This window comes from Nycticebus coucang, chromosome 5 (assembly GCF_027406575.1).
Source record: "Nycticebus coucang isolate mNycCou1 chromosome 5, mNycCou1.pri, whole genome shotgun sequence".
NCBI lineage: Eukaryota > Metazoa > Chordata > Mammalia > Primates > Lorisidae > Nycticebus > Nycticebus coucang.
The window spans coordinates 11,912,650-11,924,997 of record NC_069784.1 but is presented as its reverse complement, the minus strand read 5'-3'; the positions used below and the strand labels follow the sequence as shown (position 1 = coordinate 11,924,997).

Here is a 12,348-nt window from a genome sequence, read left to right as displayed (position 1 = left end):
TTTAAAAACTGGGCATATTATATTTTTATAAGCTCAGCAACCACCAGAAACCTTATACATAATAATTTGCAGGAGATCTAGTTTGGTTCATTGTTGATTTTTGTTTTTTACTTTTTCGTCTTTATAAAGAATGAAAAGGAAGACTTTTAAAGGAAACCTAAATTGTGTTCCCCAAACAAAATCGTAACAAACATAATCATTGACCTTGAAATCAAAGCTCTGGTTATTTACTGGCATATGTGTCTTTTGGAAAATGTATGCTTAAATTTCTTATCAGAAATAGGGATATTTTACTTTTAAGGTTCTTTGAAATCACATATAATAGATTATGAAGAATTTCCATGTTCTTAAAATAGATTTCTAATAGTACTATGCACTGAAATAATCCTAAAAATTATTCTCTGTACATTTGAAATTTAAGCTTACCTGTTGGAATGGCCAACAGGAATAGCCATCATTCCTTTACAGTAAGATAAATTGATCAAGAAATTTTCACTGGTAACTTTCCAAGTTAAAATAAATTTGAGGGCAGGAGGTGCTAAACTTAAATCCAAATATAATGATCAATCTGTGTTCTACAATATATTCTATCATGCAAACTCAGTCCATATGGTTAGTGTAATGAATTAACTAATGTAAAGAACTTGGGAGTATTTTGACTGTCTTAAAGTATATTATTTCACTGAGTCTTCCTTATCCAATAATGCAAACAGAAACTACCATCGGACATTCAAATTAAAACACACAGTGCAACAAAAGAAAACACAGTGTTTACTTTGATTCCCACTTAATACACTCATAGCATTTCAGATAATTTGAAGACACACACAGTTGAATGTGTTGAGAGAGTTTGATTCAATTAAACAGAGTTCCCCAGACATGAGCAGAAACTTACATCTTTGATGCAAATTTCTAACTTCTTAAAAAAATCCACCACTTCAAAGCTGAGTCAATTCTCACGTAAAACTAAAATATATTCTTATACAACAAGCTCAAGCACGTTTACTTTATTGTTATGGGTTTTAAAAACTGAAATCTCTTGGCTAGAATTTCTTTAGTGACATTTTTAATATTGAGGAAATCAAATCCATACTCTCCAGAGCATTACTAGTCTTGTGTTCTGAAGTTGTGCCATATAAACAAATTGTTTTCCTAATCCTTTTGTATTTTTTAAAGTATATGAAAAGTTCAATCTAATCTGTCCAACCTCATCAAATTTTTATTCCCTGACCTTGATTTTATTTGCAAGCAAAACTCAATTTTCAAAGATATGGATTGTTACCTATGTAACGGGATTATGAACTACAAATCAATACATTGGATATTATTATAGTTAATCTTTCAGAAACTTGTGTCACAAATAGCACTATGCATTAGTCTTGTTTTATCCTTTTTAATAACCCTGTTTCAGTACCCATATTATGTTTTTATTTGAGAATAATTTTTCAAAGTAAAATAAAATGGCCTAGTAAATTATAACTTAACAAATCATGCTAAACATTTTATCTACTTGGCTAAGTTATTTTTCTTGTTGAATATAAGCTTTTTATAATGCTAGTGGTTGTATCCCCTCCAAAAAAAAACTCGTTTTATTTTCATGCCGTGAGTCCCCTAAATGATCCTTAAAGGAGAAGTGAGCCGAATCCATCTCTAAACCTGATTATAAAGTTGAAAGTTTTTACTGAGCTCTTCCATATACATTATCTCCTTAAAGCCAACAGCTCTGATGTAGGAATTAATCTTGTCACTTATTGGATTATGAAACAATATCTCATAGACTTGCGAAAGTCACTTTACAAATAGTCAATCTGAGGTTCAAACATACTCATCTGACTTGAGGAACATTTCTTTCACCAGATCAATCAAATAAGATCCAATATTTTGGGGGTATGCGTGTTTGATAATAAGTCGTAAATGCTTAGAGGTATTCAATCAAATCCCATTCTCTGCCCTCCCCCTACACACATTGTTTTACAGGTGAAAACCGGGAGCCATAGAGAGATACAGTACCTTGCTGTTCATAACAAGCTAGGAAGTTCTAGAAATAAAATCAAAATATGAAGCAAGATATTTCTTTGTTTCCCTTCTTTTTTTTTTTTTTCTTTTTGCTTTCTACATACAGATGCTGCTTTTAGGGAGCGTGGTTATTTCAAATCCAGGCTGTGTAGGAAAAATGGTTGCACGCCTTCCCAGACTCACTACATTATTCTTACTCAGGATGCTAGGGATAATGACAAGTACTCCAGAAGTGTCATGGAGTCTAGTCAGTTGTCTCTCTGTTATTATATATTCTTCCTTTTATTATATTGACCCTCATTCACTACAGTGGTTCTCTTACAGTTCAAGTGTTCTGTATTTCATTAAGCACTGGAGTTTCTTTATTAGTTCATTACTAGTTTGCTGTAATTATCTTTGTTCGAATCAGTAATTATATTCTAACTACTTAAATTAACAGGTGTCAGACTTGTCTTTAGGCTTCCTCACGTTTCTTTATATTAAAAGTGTTTTCCTAGTGACCACCCTCAAGAGACTGCAAACGTTTTGACAAGGGCTTTCATTTTCATTCACCTCTGAATATTTTCACATTTCCTTAAGACTTTCTGTATAAAACAAGTGTTATGTGGTAGTGAACTTTAAAAAAAAAAAATCTTGATATGAGAGTTTTAAAGCTACTATCATTGAATTATATGTATATTACATATATGTACACGTGTGTGTATGTGTGTCTGAGTACTCAAACCATTCCTAATTTTTGGAAGCTTGTTTTTGTGTCTTAATGCATATGAAGTTTCTATTAGTAGTAGCTATGTTTTAAAAAGTAATTGTATTCTGTAGTGATATTGGCATGATGGCTGCATTTTCCTCCACAAAGACACTGAATTAACAAGAGTATAAAGTTCAGAAATCCTTTATGACAACTCTATAAGCAAGTCAGTGATTGCAGCCCTCAAGGCAAATTCACAGTCAAAAACAACTGCATCCACATGGATAAAAAAAAAAAAAAAAAAAAGATTGCATTTCACCCATGTTAACTCTTTCCCCAAGCCAGAGTACCTGGTGTGGTAGAGAGAAAACACAGAACTTGTAGCTTCCCTCTCAGGAAGAAAAGAGAACAAAGTGTGCATTTATAATTTTTGCTTTTTGGAGGGGGTGTGGCGACCCAAGGCATTAGTTTCTATAACAGTGATTTGAATGCTGACAGAGAATGCCCCACCCCCTTTTTTGAGACAGATTGTCACTCTGTTTTGCTGGGAAAAGAGTACTTGAGCTCAGCCTAGCTCACAGCAGCCTCAGTCTCCTGGGCTCAAGTGATCTTCCTGCCTCAGCCTCCCAGGTAGCTGGGACTACAGGCGTCCACCAAGCCTGGCTAATTTTTGCATTTTTTTGTAGAGACAGTCTTGCTCTTACTCAGACTGGTCTTGAACTCTTAAGCTCAAGGGATCCTCCCACCTTGTCCTCCCAGAGTGCTAGGATTACAAGTATGAGCCACTAGACCTGCCTGCATTCTTAAATGTTGGAACCACTGAAAATAAAGGAGAGTTGTTTCAACACCAGAGAACCTATAGCATCACAGACACCAGAGGGAAGAAGAGGTTAACTACTTCCGAGGAAGAAGACAGTAAAACTTTCTAATTGGGAAATTATATGCACAAGCCTAAAAAAGACATAACTACAGAAATAGTTTGAGAAGCCCTCAGAATTTCTAGCTGTGCTGATTGGTGAAGGTCTCCCCCCATGTGGAAGTAGTTTGAAAAGACTGAGAGGGACATTTTCTTAACCTGAAATCCCCAAATCTCCTCTTCTCCTCCATATTATTAACAAGGCATACAAACAAAACAAAACAAAACAAGGAAACCTGGCTCAATCAAAAGAAAAAAGTAAATCTCAGAAACTAACCCTAGGGAAAAGCAGATCTATAAAACACCTGATGAATAATTCAAAAAATTGTTCTTAAAAAAATCGATGAGCCATAAGAGAATACAGATGAATCAGAAAACTGATGCATGAAAATGAAAATATCAACTAAAAAATAAGAGCCAAACAGAACTTTTGAAGATATAAAATATAAAAACTGAATTTTAAAGCATTACTTAAGCAAAGGGAAGGGTCTACAAACTTAAAGATGTGTTATTTAAATTATGATTCAGAGGAACAAACAAATGAAGAACAGTGGAAGAAGAAAATATTACAATATTACTTTGCCACCAAACTAAAAAAAATCATATTAGACTATAAATATATACATCAACAAATTAGATAACAGAGAATAAATGGATAATTATTTAGAAACAGATAACCCATCAAGACTGAAAGGAAGGGGAGGGACGGGGGAGGTGGGTAGAGGGAAGGGGATTGGTGGGATTACACCAGCGGTGCATCTTACAAGGGTATATGTGAAACTTGGTAAACGGTCTGTGAAGCTAGTGAATGATGCCCCATGATCATATCAATGTACACAGCTATGATTTAATAAAAAAAAAGAAAAAGAAAAAAAAAGACTGAATCATGAAAAAATTAAAATAAAAAATCTAAACACCACCTGTAAGTAACAAGAGATTGAATCAGAAATTAAAAGCTCCCAAGAAAGGAAGGCCCATGACTGGATGGCTTCACTGGAGAATTCCACTAAACATTTAAGGAACCTTCCAAACTATTTTGGAAGGAACTCTTCCAAAATAATTTAAGAGGAAAAATATTTCATACTCATCTTCTGAGGACAGCATTTCCTTGATATCAAAAAAAGGCAAAGATACTATAAGAAAAGACAAATATAAGCCAATATCAATATCCCTGATAAATGTTGATGCAATAATCCACAACCAAATCCTAGCAAACTCAAGTTAACAGGCACTAAAAGAATTATACACTATGACCCAGTGGGATTTATCCCCACAATGCAAGGAGAGTTCATAACACAAAAAATTAAAACATGTAAAACCACATGGTTGTCTCAATTAATGCAGAACAAAAAATAGCACTTTCATTATAAAAACACTCAACACACTAGAAATGAAAGGAAACTACCTCAACATAATAACACTCATATATTAAAAGCCCACAATTAACCTAAAACCCAATTCTGAAAACTAAAACTTTTTCTTTAAAATCCAAAGCAAAGCAAGAATGCCTGCTCACATTTCATAGTAGTAGATGTTCTAACCAGAGCAATTAGACAAAAGAAAAAAAAAAAGAAAGAAAGAAAAGTCATCCAAATTAGGAAGGAAGAGTAAAATTGTTTTTCTTGCAGATGACTTGATTGTATATATAGAAAATCCAAAAGGTTATATAAAAATACTTATTAGAATTAATAAACAAAGTCAGAAAAGTTTCAAGATACAAAACATCACACAAGAAACAGTTGTATTTTTTCCATTAAGTGAAAGCATTTTAAAATGAAATTAGCAATGCAATTTCATTTATAATAGCATAAAAAGTATGCAATAAACTTGATCAAGGATAATGAAGGATGTGTACAGTGAAAACTACAAATATGCTGGCAGAAATAAAAAGAGAGACACAGGAAAAGTCATTTCCATGTTAAGGTCATGAATTAGAAGACTTAATATCGTTCAAATATCCATACTACCCAAAGGAATCTCCAAATTTGATGCAACACCTCTCAAAATCCCAATGGAATTTTGTGCAAAAATGAAAAAAGAAAAACCTAAAACTTATAGGGAATTTCCAAGGATCCCAAATAGCCAAAAGATCTTGAGAAAGATAAACAAACCCAGAGGCTTTGACTTCCTGATTTTAAATAAAATTTCAGAGCTAAGGTAATTAAAACAGTGTGGAACTGGTATGAAGACAGACATAGAAACCAATGAAAAAGAATAGTCCCACCATAAACCCTAACACATAAAGGTTGTATAATTGTTGACAATGGTGACAAAGCTACCCCAGAAGTAAAGGATGATCCTGTCAATAGATGTTTTCGGGGGAACTTGATATACACGCACAAATTATAATTTGTAATTGGACTCTCGCCTACTTTAACCCAAATTGTATTAAAGACTAAAAATAGATCTGATACCATAAAACTTCTAGATGAAAACACTGGGGAAAAGCTACATGATGTTTGATTTGGCAATGATTACCCGGATAGGACACCAAAGGGACAGGTGACAGGAGTGAAAATAGAGGAATGGGATGATCTCAAACTTCAAAGCTTCTGCACAGCAAAGAGGAAAAGGTAATCTGTGTAATGGGAGGAAATATTTAAAAATATATTTGAAGTGGGTTTGACAATTAAGTTCGTGAACTGGTCCTGCACGAAGTGCTCCATACCTCATGCTGAATATCACCACAGGTCACCTTTGAAGGCGACCTTGGGAAGCTATGCACTGACACTAATGCCTAGTCCATGCTCAAAGGCAGTTTTGGAACTCTTTTTCTGGAATGGCCATGAGAACTGTTACGCTATCATGATATTACCTTCGATGTGCAGGATGTCATCAAAATGTCTTCCTTTCAATATTTCCTTTATCTTTGGATAAAGACAAAAAACATTAGGGGCCAGACCAGGTCTGAAGGGATGGTGTTCCAACATGGTTATTTGTTTACTGACTAAAAACTTCCTCACAGACAGTGCTGTGGGAGCTGGTGCATGGTTGTGTGCCAGAGGTGTTCGTTGTTGGTGAAAAGTTCAGGTCATTTTCATCATTTGCTCTCAGCATTTTCAGTACTTTCAAACAGTCAACTTGTTTAACTGGTCCAGCTGGTACAAATTCATAATGAACAATCCCTCCAAAGTCAAAAAAGTCTGCATCACTGTTTTGACTCTTGATTTGGACTGACAAAACTTTTTTGATCATGAAGAACTGGCCAATTTCCATTGTGCACTTGACGTTTTATTTGCGGATTGTATCTGGGCACGCACGTTTCATCACTAATGGGCCCCAAACCGTGTCTTGCCTCTCCAAGAGGTCTTGGCACACCTCCACTCTCCTTCCCATTTGTTCATAGGTGAGCTCCTTCAGGACCATTTTTTTATATGCCTTTCTCACACCAAAATTTTTAGCTAAGATGTCCCTGTTTCTCTATCAACATTTAGATGGTCTGCTATGCTTCTCACCATCAGCCAACAATTCTGACACAATTCTGTTAGTGAGAGTGTAGAGACAATGTCTTGAAGGAAATTAAAAGTGCTAATCCAGTGAACACATGCATGATAAGAAAGCGAAACAGTCATATTGCAGATAGGGAGAAAGTTTTAGTGGTCTGGATAGATCAGATCAACCACAACATTCCCTTAAGCCAAAGGCTAATCCAGAGCAAAGCCCCAACTCTCTTCAATTCTGAGAGAGGTGGGCAAGGTGCAGAAGAAAAGTTTGAAGCTAGCAGAGGAAGAGTTCATGAGGTTTGGAAAAGGACCTGTCACCCTAACATAAAAGTGCAAGATGAAGCGTTAAGTGCTGCTGGAGACCCTGCATCAAGTGACCAAGATCTAGTTCAGATAACTGAAGAAGGTGGCCGCACTAAACAACAGATCTTCAATGTAGACAAAATAGCCTTCTACTATGTATTGGCAGATGCCATTTAGGAATTTCCTAGCTCAGGAGAAGTCAGTGCCTGGCTTTAAAGCTTCAAAGACAGGCTGACTTTCTTGTTAGGGGTTAATGCTGCTGGTGACTAAGTTGAAGCCAATGCTCATTTACCATTTCCATCTAGGGCCTTTGAGAATTTTGCTATTTTGCTAAATCTACTCTTCTTAGGCTCCAGAAAAGGAACGACAAAGCCCGTAAGACAGTACATCAGTTTGCAAGATGGTTTGATGAGTATTTCAAGCCCACTGTTTTGAAAAAGCCCACTGCTCAGCAAGAAAGCTCCCTTTCGGCAGCACCTGTGGCTCAAGGAATAGGGCGCCAGTCCCATATGCCGGAGGTGGCGGGTTCAAACCCAGCCCCGGCCAAAAAAACACACACACACACACACACAAAAAAGAAAGCTCCCTTTCCAAATATTGCTGCTCCCTGACATACACCCAGTCACCCAAGAGCTCTGATGGAGATGTGCAAGGAGATTAATTTCATGCCTGCAAACACAGCATCCATTCTGCAGTCTGCAGATCGAGGAGCAATTTTGACTTTCACATCTTTATTTAAGAAACACATCTCATAAGGCAATAGCTGTCATAGACAGTGATTTCTATGATAGAATTGGGAAAATTAAATTGAATATTTTTCTGAGAAGGATTCACCGTTCTAAATGTCATTAAGAATCCTTGCAATTAATGGGAATTGTTTGAAATATCAACATTAGTAATAGTTTGGAAGAAGCTGATTCCAACCTTCATGGATGACTTTATTGATTCAAAACCTCAGTGGCAGAGGTAACGGGATATCTGGTAGAAATAACAAGATAATAGAACTTAAGTGGAGCCTGAAAGTGAATGAATTACTGTAATCTCTTGATAAAAATTTAACCAATTAGCAGTTTCTCCTATGGATAAGCAAATAAAATGTTCTCTTAAGATGAAGTTTGCTCCTGTGAAGATGCTGTGAACAGTGTCAAATGACAACAAAGGATTTAGAATATTACTAAAACTTTTGTTGATGGAGCAGCAGCAGGGTTTAAGAGGATGAATCCCATTTTGAAAGAAGTTATTGTGAATGACATGCTACAAAACAGTGTTCCATGCTAAAGAGAAATCTATTGTGAAAGGGACACCCATCAATGTGGCACATGTATTGTCTCATTTTAAGGAATTACCTCGGCCACCACTGCCTTTAGCAACTACCACCATGATCAGTCAGCAGCCATCAACACTGAGGCAAGACCCTTCATCAACAAAGAGATTATGACTTGTTGAAGGCTCCCACTGTCATCAGCAATATTTAGGAGTAAAGCATCTCTTAACTAAGACATAATTTTTAATTGTTAGACATAATGCTCTTGTACATGTATTAGTCTACAGGAAAATGTCAATTAAAACTTTATGCCTTGAGAGCCAAGGCCAAGTGTGATTTGCTTTGCTGCCATACTATGTACTGGTGGTCTGAAATCAGACTTGCAAGTTCTCCGAGGTGAGCCTACATAATTAAAACTGCTGTGATGTAAATTTAAAAATGGTTAAGGTGATACATTTATGTTGTGTTATTTACCACAATAAAAACAAATAATCCTTAAATGCATATTTTCAAATGTATTTGTTAAATGCAGAAACTAGAGTTTGTATTTAATTTTTTTTCTGTATTTCTGAGAGTAGTTTTGATAAGCTTAAGTCCAAATTGTTAGGCATATGCAAATTTGTATTAGCTATAATTTAGTAGTCACTTTTCAAAGATACACTCTTCCTCCTTGTCCTTCATGGTTTTTTCATTTTCATTTTTCTATTACCAACATCAATAATAATTATTTCTTTGATTATTTTTCACCAATATTTATCACTTCTGTATTTTCAAACTCTCTGTATTATTTTCCTTTAGTGTTAGACAAGTGCTCACTTCAGCAGCACAAATACAAAATGGAAATGATACGGAGATTAGCATGGCCTCTATGAAAGGATGACATGCAAATTCATGAAGCATTCCATAACCATAACACCAAAGTATGTAAATAAAAGCATCTATACTCCCATAATATTTTGGAAAAAGGAATAAATAATATTTCCATGCTTTCCATTATAACTTAATCCATTTTAATTTTAATTGGTGTTATAGTAACACTTTCTGTATTAGCAAATATTTCTACAACTTCTTTGTTGTTTATCTATTTTTATCTTTTGCTTCCTGGATTAAATTTTCTTATTCTATTTATTATGTGTTTAATATATACACGTATAAAATTAAGTATATGAAGTATACATGTTATGTTTGTTATTTTTGTAAATCTATTTTTCATACTAGTCCCCTATGTTGAAAATATATAAAATTTACAGTTTTTAAATGGCAGATTCTATTTTTATTATTTTGACAGGTGTCCCTATTTACATGTAAAGTTATACAGGAATCATCTGAAAGTTAGTTTCATGACTCTCTGAAGACTTGCACCCTGAGTCCTTTCCTGATAACTTCTAGGAAAGTCTCTAAACTTTATTTTTCAGCTCATTTATTTTTTTTCACTAATGTGCTAGATTAGTGTATTGTTCCTAATTTTTCACTCCCTCCTTCTATTAAGTGACTATGTCTTTTGTCAAGTGGCTTTTGTCTGCCTCCCCTACCATAGGCAAAATCTATAGCATAGTCATATTGACTGTCAGCATGGCATAGAGATTTCCTGTGATTATAGCAATATGAGTGGATGTGAAATAAACAAAGGATTGAAATGTTCCTGCTTGTTTTCATGTGTTCACCAGTGAATCCACCAACCACTGAAAGAACAGTCTAGAATGATCAGACACATACATGAGAAAAATAACACATTAGTTATTTTTAAAGACACATTAGTTGTCTTTAATCTTGATTAAAGATTTTTGATATTTTAAAAATATAGAATTCTCAATAATAACAGAGGCTGTTTCTATGCAGGCACAGCAATTGGGTTATTTTATAAGTGTTTTTTCTAATGCCAAATGATACATACAAAGAAAGTAAATGATAAAATATAACAAGGTAATGACATGAACTCACCACTCCATTATATAGAGTTCATTGTGTGTGTTTTTTTTTTTTTTTTGGTTGCAGTATTTGGCCAGGGCTTGGTTTGAACCTGCCACCTCTGGTATATGCGGCCAGTGCCCTACTCTTTGAGCCATGGGCACTGCCTGATACATAGTTCATTGTTAAAGCTTTTGAAGATCCCTGTGATCCTTTCTCATAACCCTGTTTCTCTCCTATCCTGGATTTTGTGATGGTCATTCTATTGTGTAACTTTAGAATTTTATTATACATGTAATGATCTCCAAACAATGCATGTTACATATGTATGATATTTATCTCTAAATAATATTTATGTTTGCTGAACTATTTGGAGCACATTTCCTAGATTTTATTCACATTAGGATCACTGATTCACTTGCAGTAGTTGTTGTAGTTGCCAAGTGAAACTGTAAAGGCCACCAATTTTCCCAGCTCTCCTTTGGTGTCCCAGTATTAAAATTTGGAGAGAACACTCACTCATCAGCCTCATCACGCCTGGAACAAGTAGTCAAAAATACACTTAGTTTTTGTATAAATTAAAGACACTCTTTAATGGGTTGTTCATTTGGCATCAGGATTTAGGATTTTAATGGCCTGATTATAAATACAGACTTTTTTTCCCCATTATACTCATGAATGATGAATGATGCAAAAGGCAGTCTATTGAATTCAGATGGTTCTAATCTATTTTTAAATTATAGAATTGTGAGGCAGTAATTTTGTTAACAAAGCAAAGATTGCTTTATGGTCCCAGACTCCTTCTTTGTTTACTTAAAAGTTGTTTCTAAAAATAAAGTGTTCTGTTTAATAGAATATCAGAGCATAAATACTTCATTGATTAGGCTTTTTATTTTATGCAAAACTATAAGAGCATCTTTTCATATAGGTTGAACATTTTCAAGTCTAATTTGTATGATTTGATATCATCTATATTTATATGGTAATACAGTTTGATCTCTGGGTTTTTAGAGGTGGAACATATAAACTTGAAGTCAAAAATCTGTGTTATGAGATGTAGTTTGTTTCCTTTCTCTTTTTAAATATAAAAAATAATCATATTTCACTATATTATTTTTATGAATGTTCCTTAGATTATCTTTTAATTTTTTGTGACTAGAGTTTGTGTATTTCATGGCCTAGCATCACCCAACAGGTGATGACGAACACTATTTAAAACATGAAACTTCCCAATATTCTTTGAAAGAGTAAGGGTTTATCATTAATTCACTACTTTATTTGGCTCTTCTTTTAGGTTTTAATATCAGGTAACATTACAAGATACAGGGATATTTCTTCAAAAATATTTATTACCTTATTAAGGTAAACTGTCTTCCCTGCAGGTGGATGATATTTTATAGAAAAAAATACAGAATCCTATAAACTTCACAGTGGGAGTCCAGACCCTTTGTAGCTGACAACACTATAACCGTTACTTTCGTTCTAATTTTAAGGACAGTAGTAGCAGCACTTCAATTAACCAATTAATCAAAATAATATTCAAGCTTCTCCACATCTAGTTCATAAAGGCTCCCCTTATAGCACATTATTTCAAATGAATGCTACCTCCTGCCATGGTGGGTGTTCAGCTGGCCCAGAAAAGCACTAGTAGTTCTTTCCATCATGATGAAAAAACTTAACAACACTGACACATAAGTGACCATAATAGTCCACTGAGATTAATTTGAGAATTCCATATCTCTCGTAATACCATTGTCACACACTTATAGCACCCTCTAAATTGAAGTAGTTCATTGGCTTGTCTTCCAAA

General features: G+C 34.6%; 1 non-coding gene across 1 annotated transcript; it reads left to right on the top strand.

The window, feature by feature from the left end:
* Window positions 1–9,438: 9,438 nt before the first annotated feature.
* LOC128586983 (U6 spliceosomal RNA) lies at window positions 9,439–9,541 on the top strand. Its single transcript, XR_008380429.1, has one exon. It is a non-coding gene; the product is annotated as a U6 spliceosomal RNA (small nuclear RNA).
* Window positions 9,542–12,348: the final 2,807 nt, after the last annotated feature.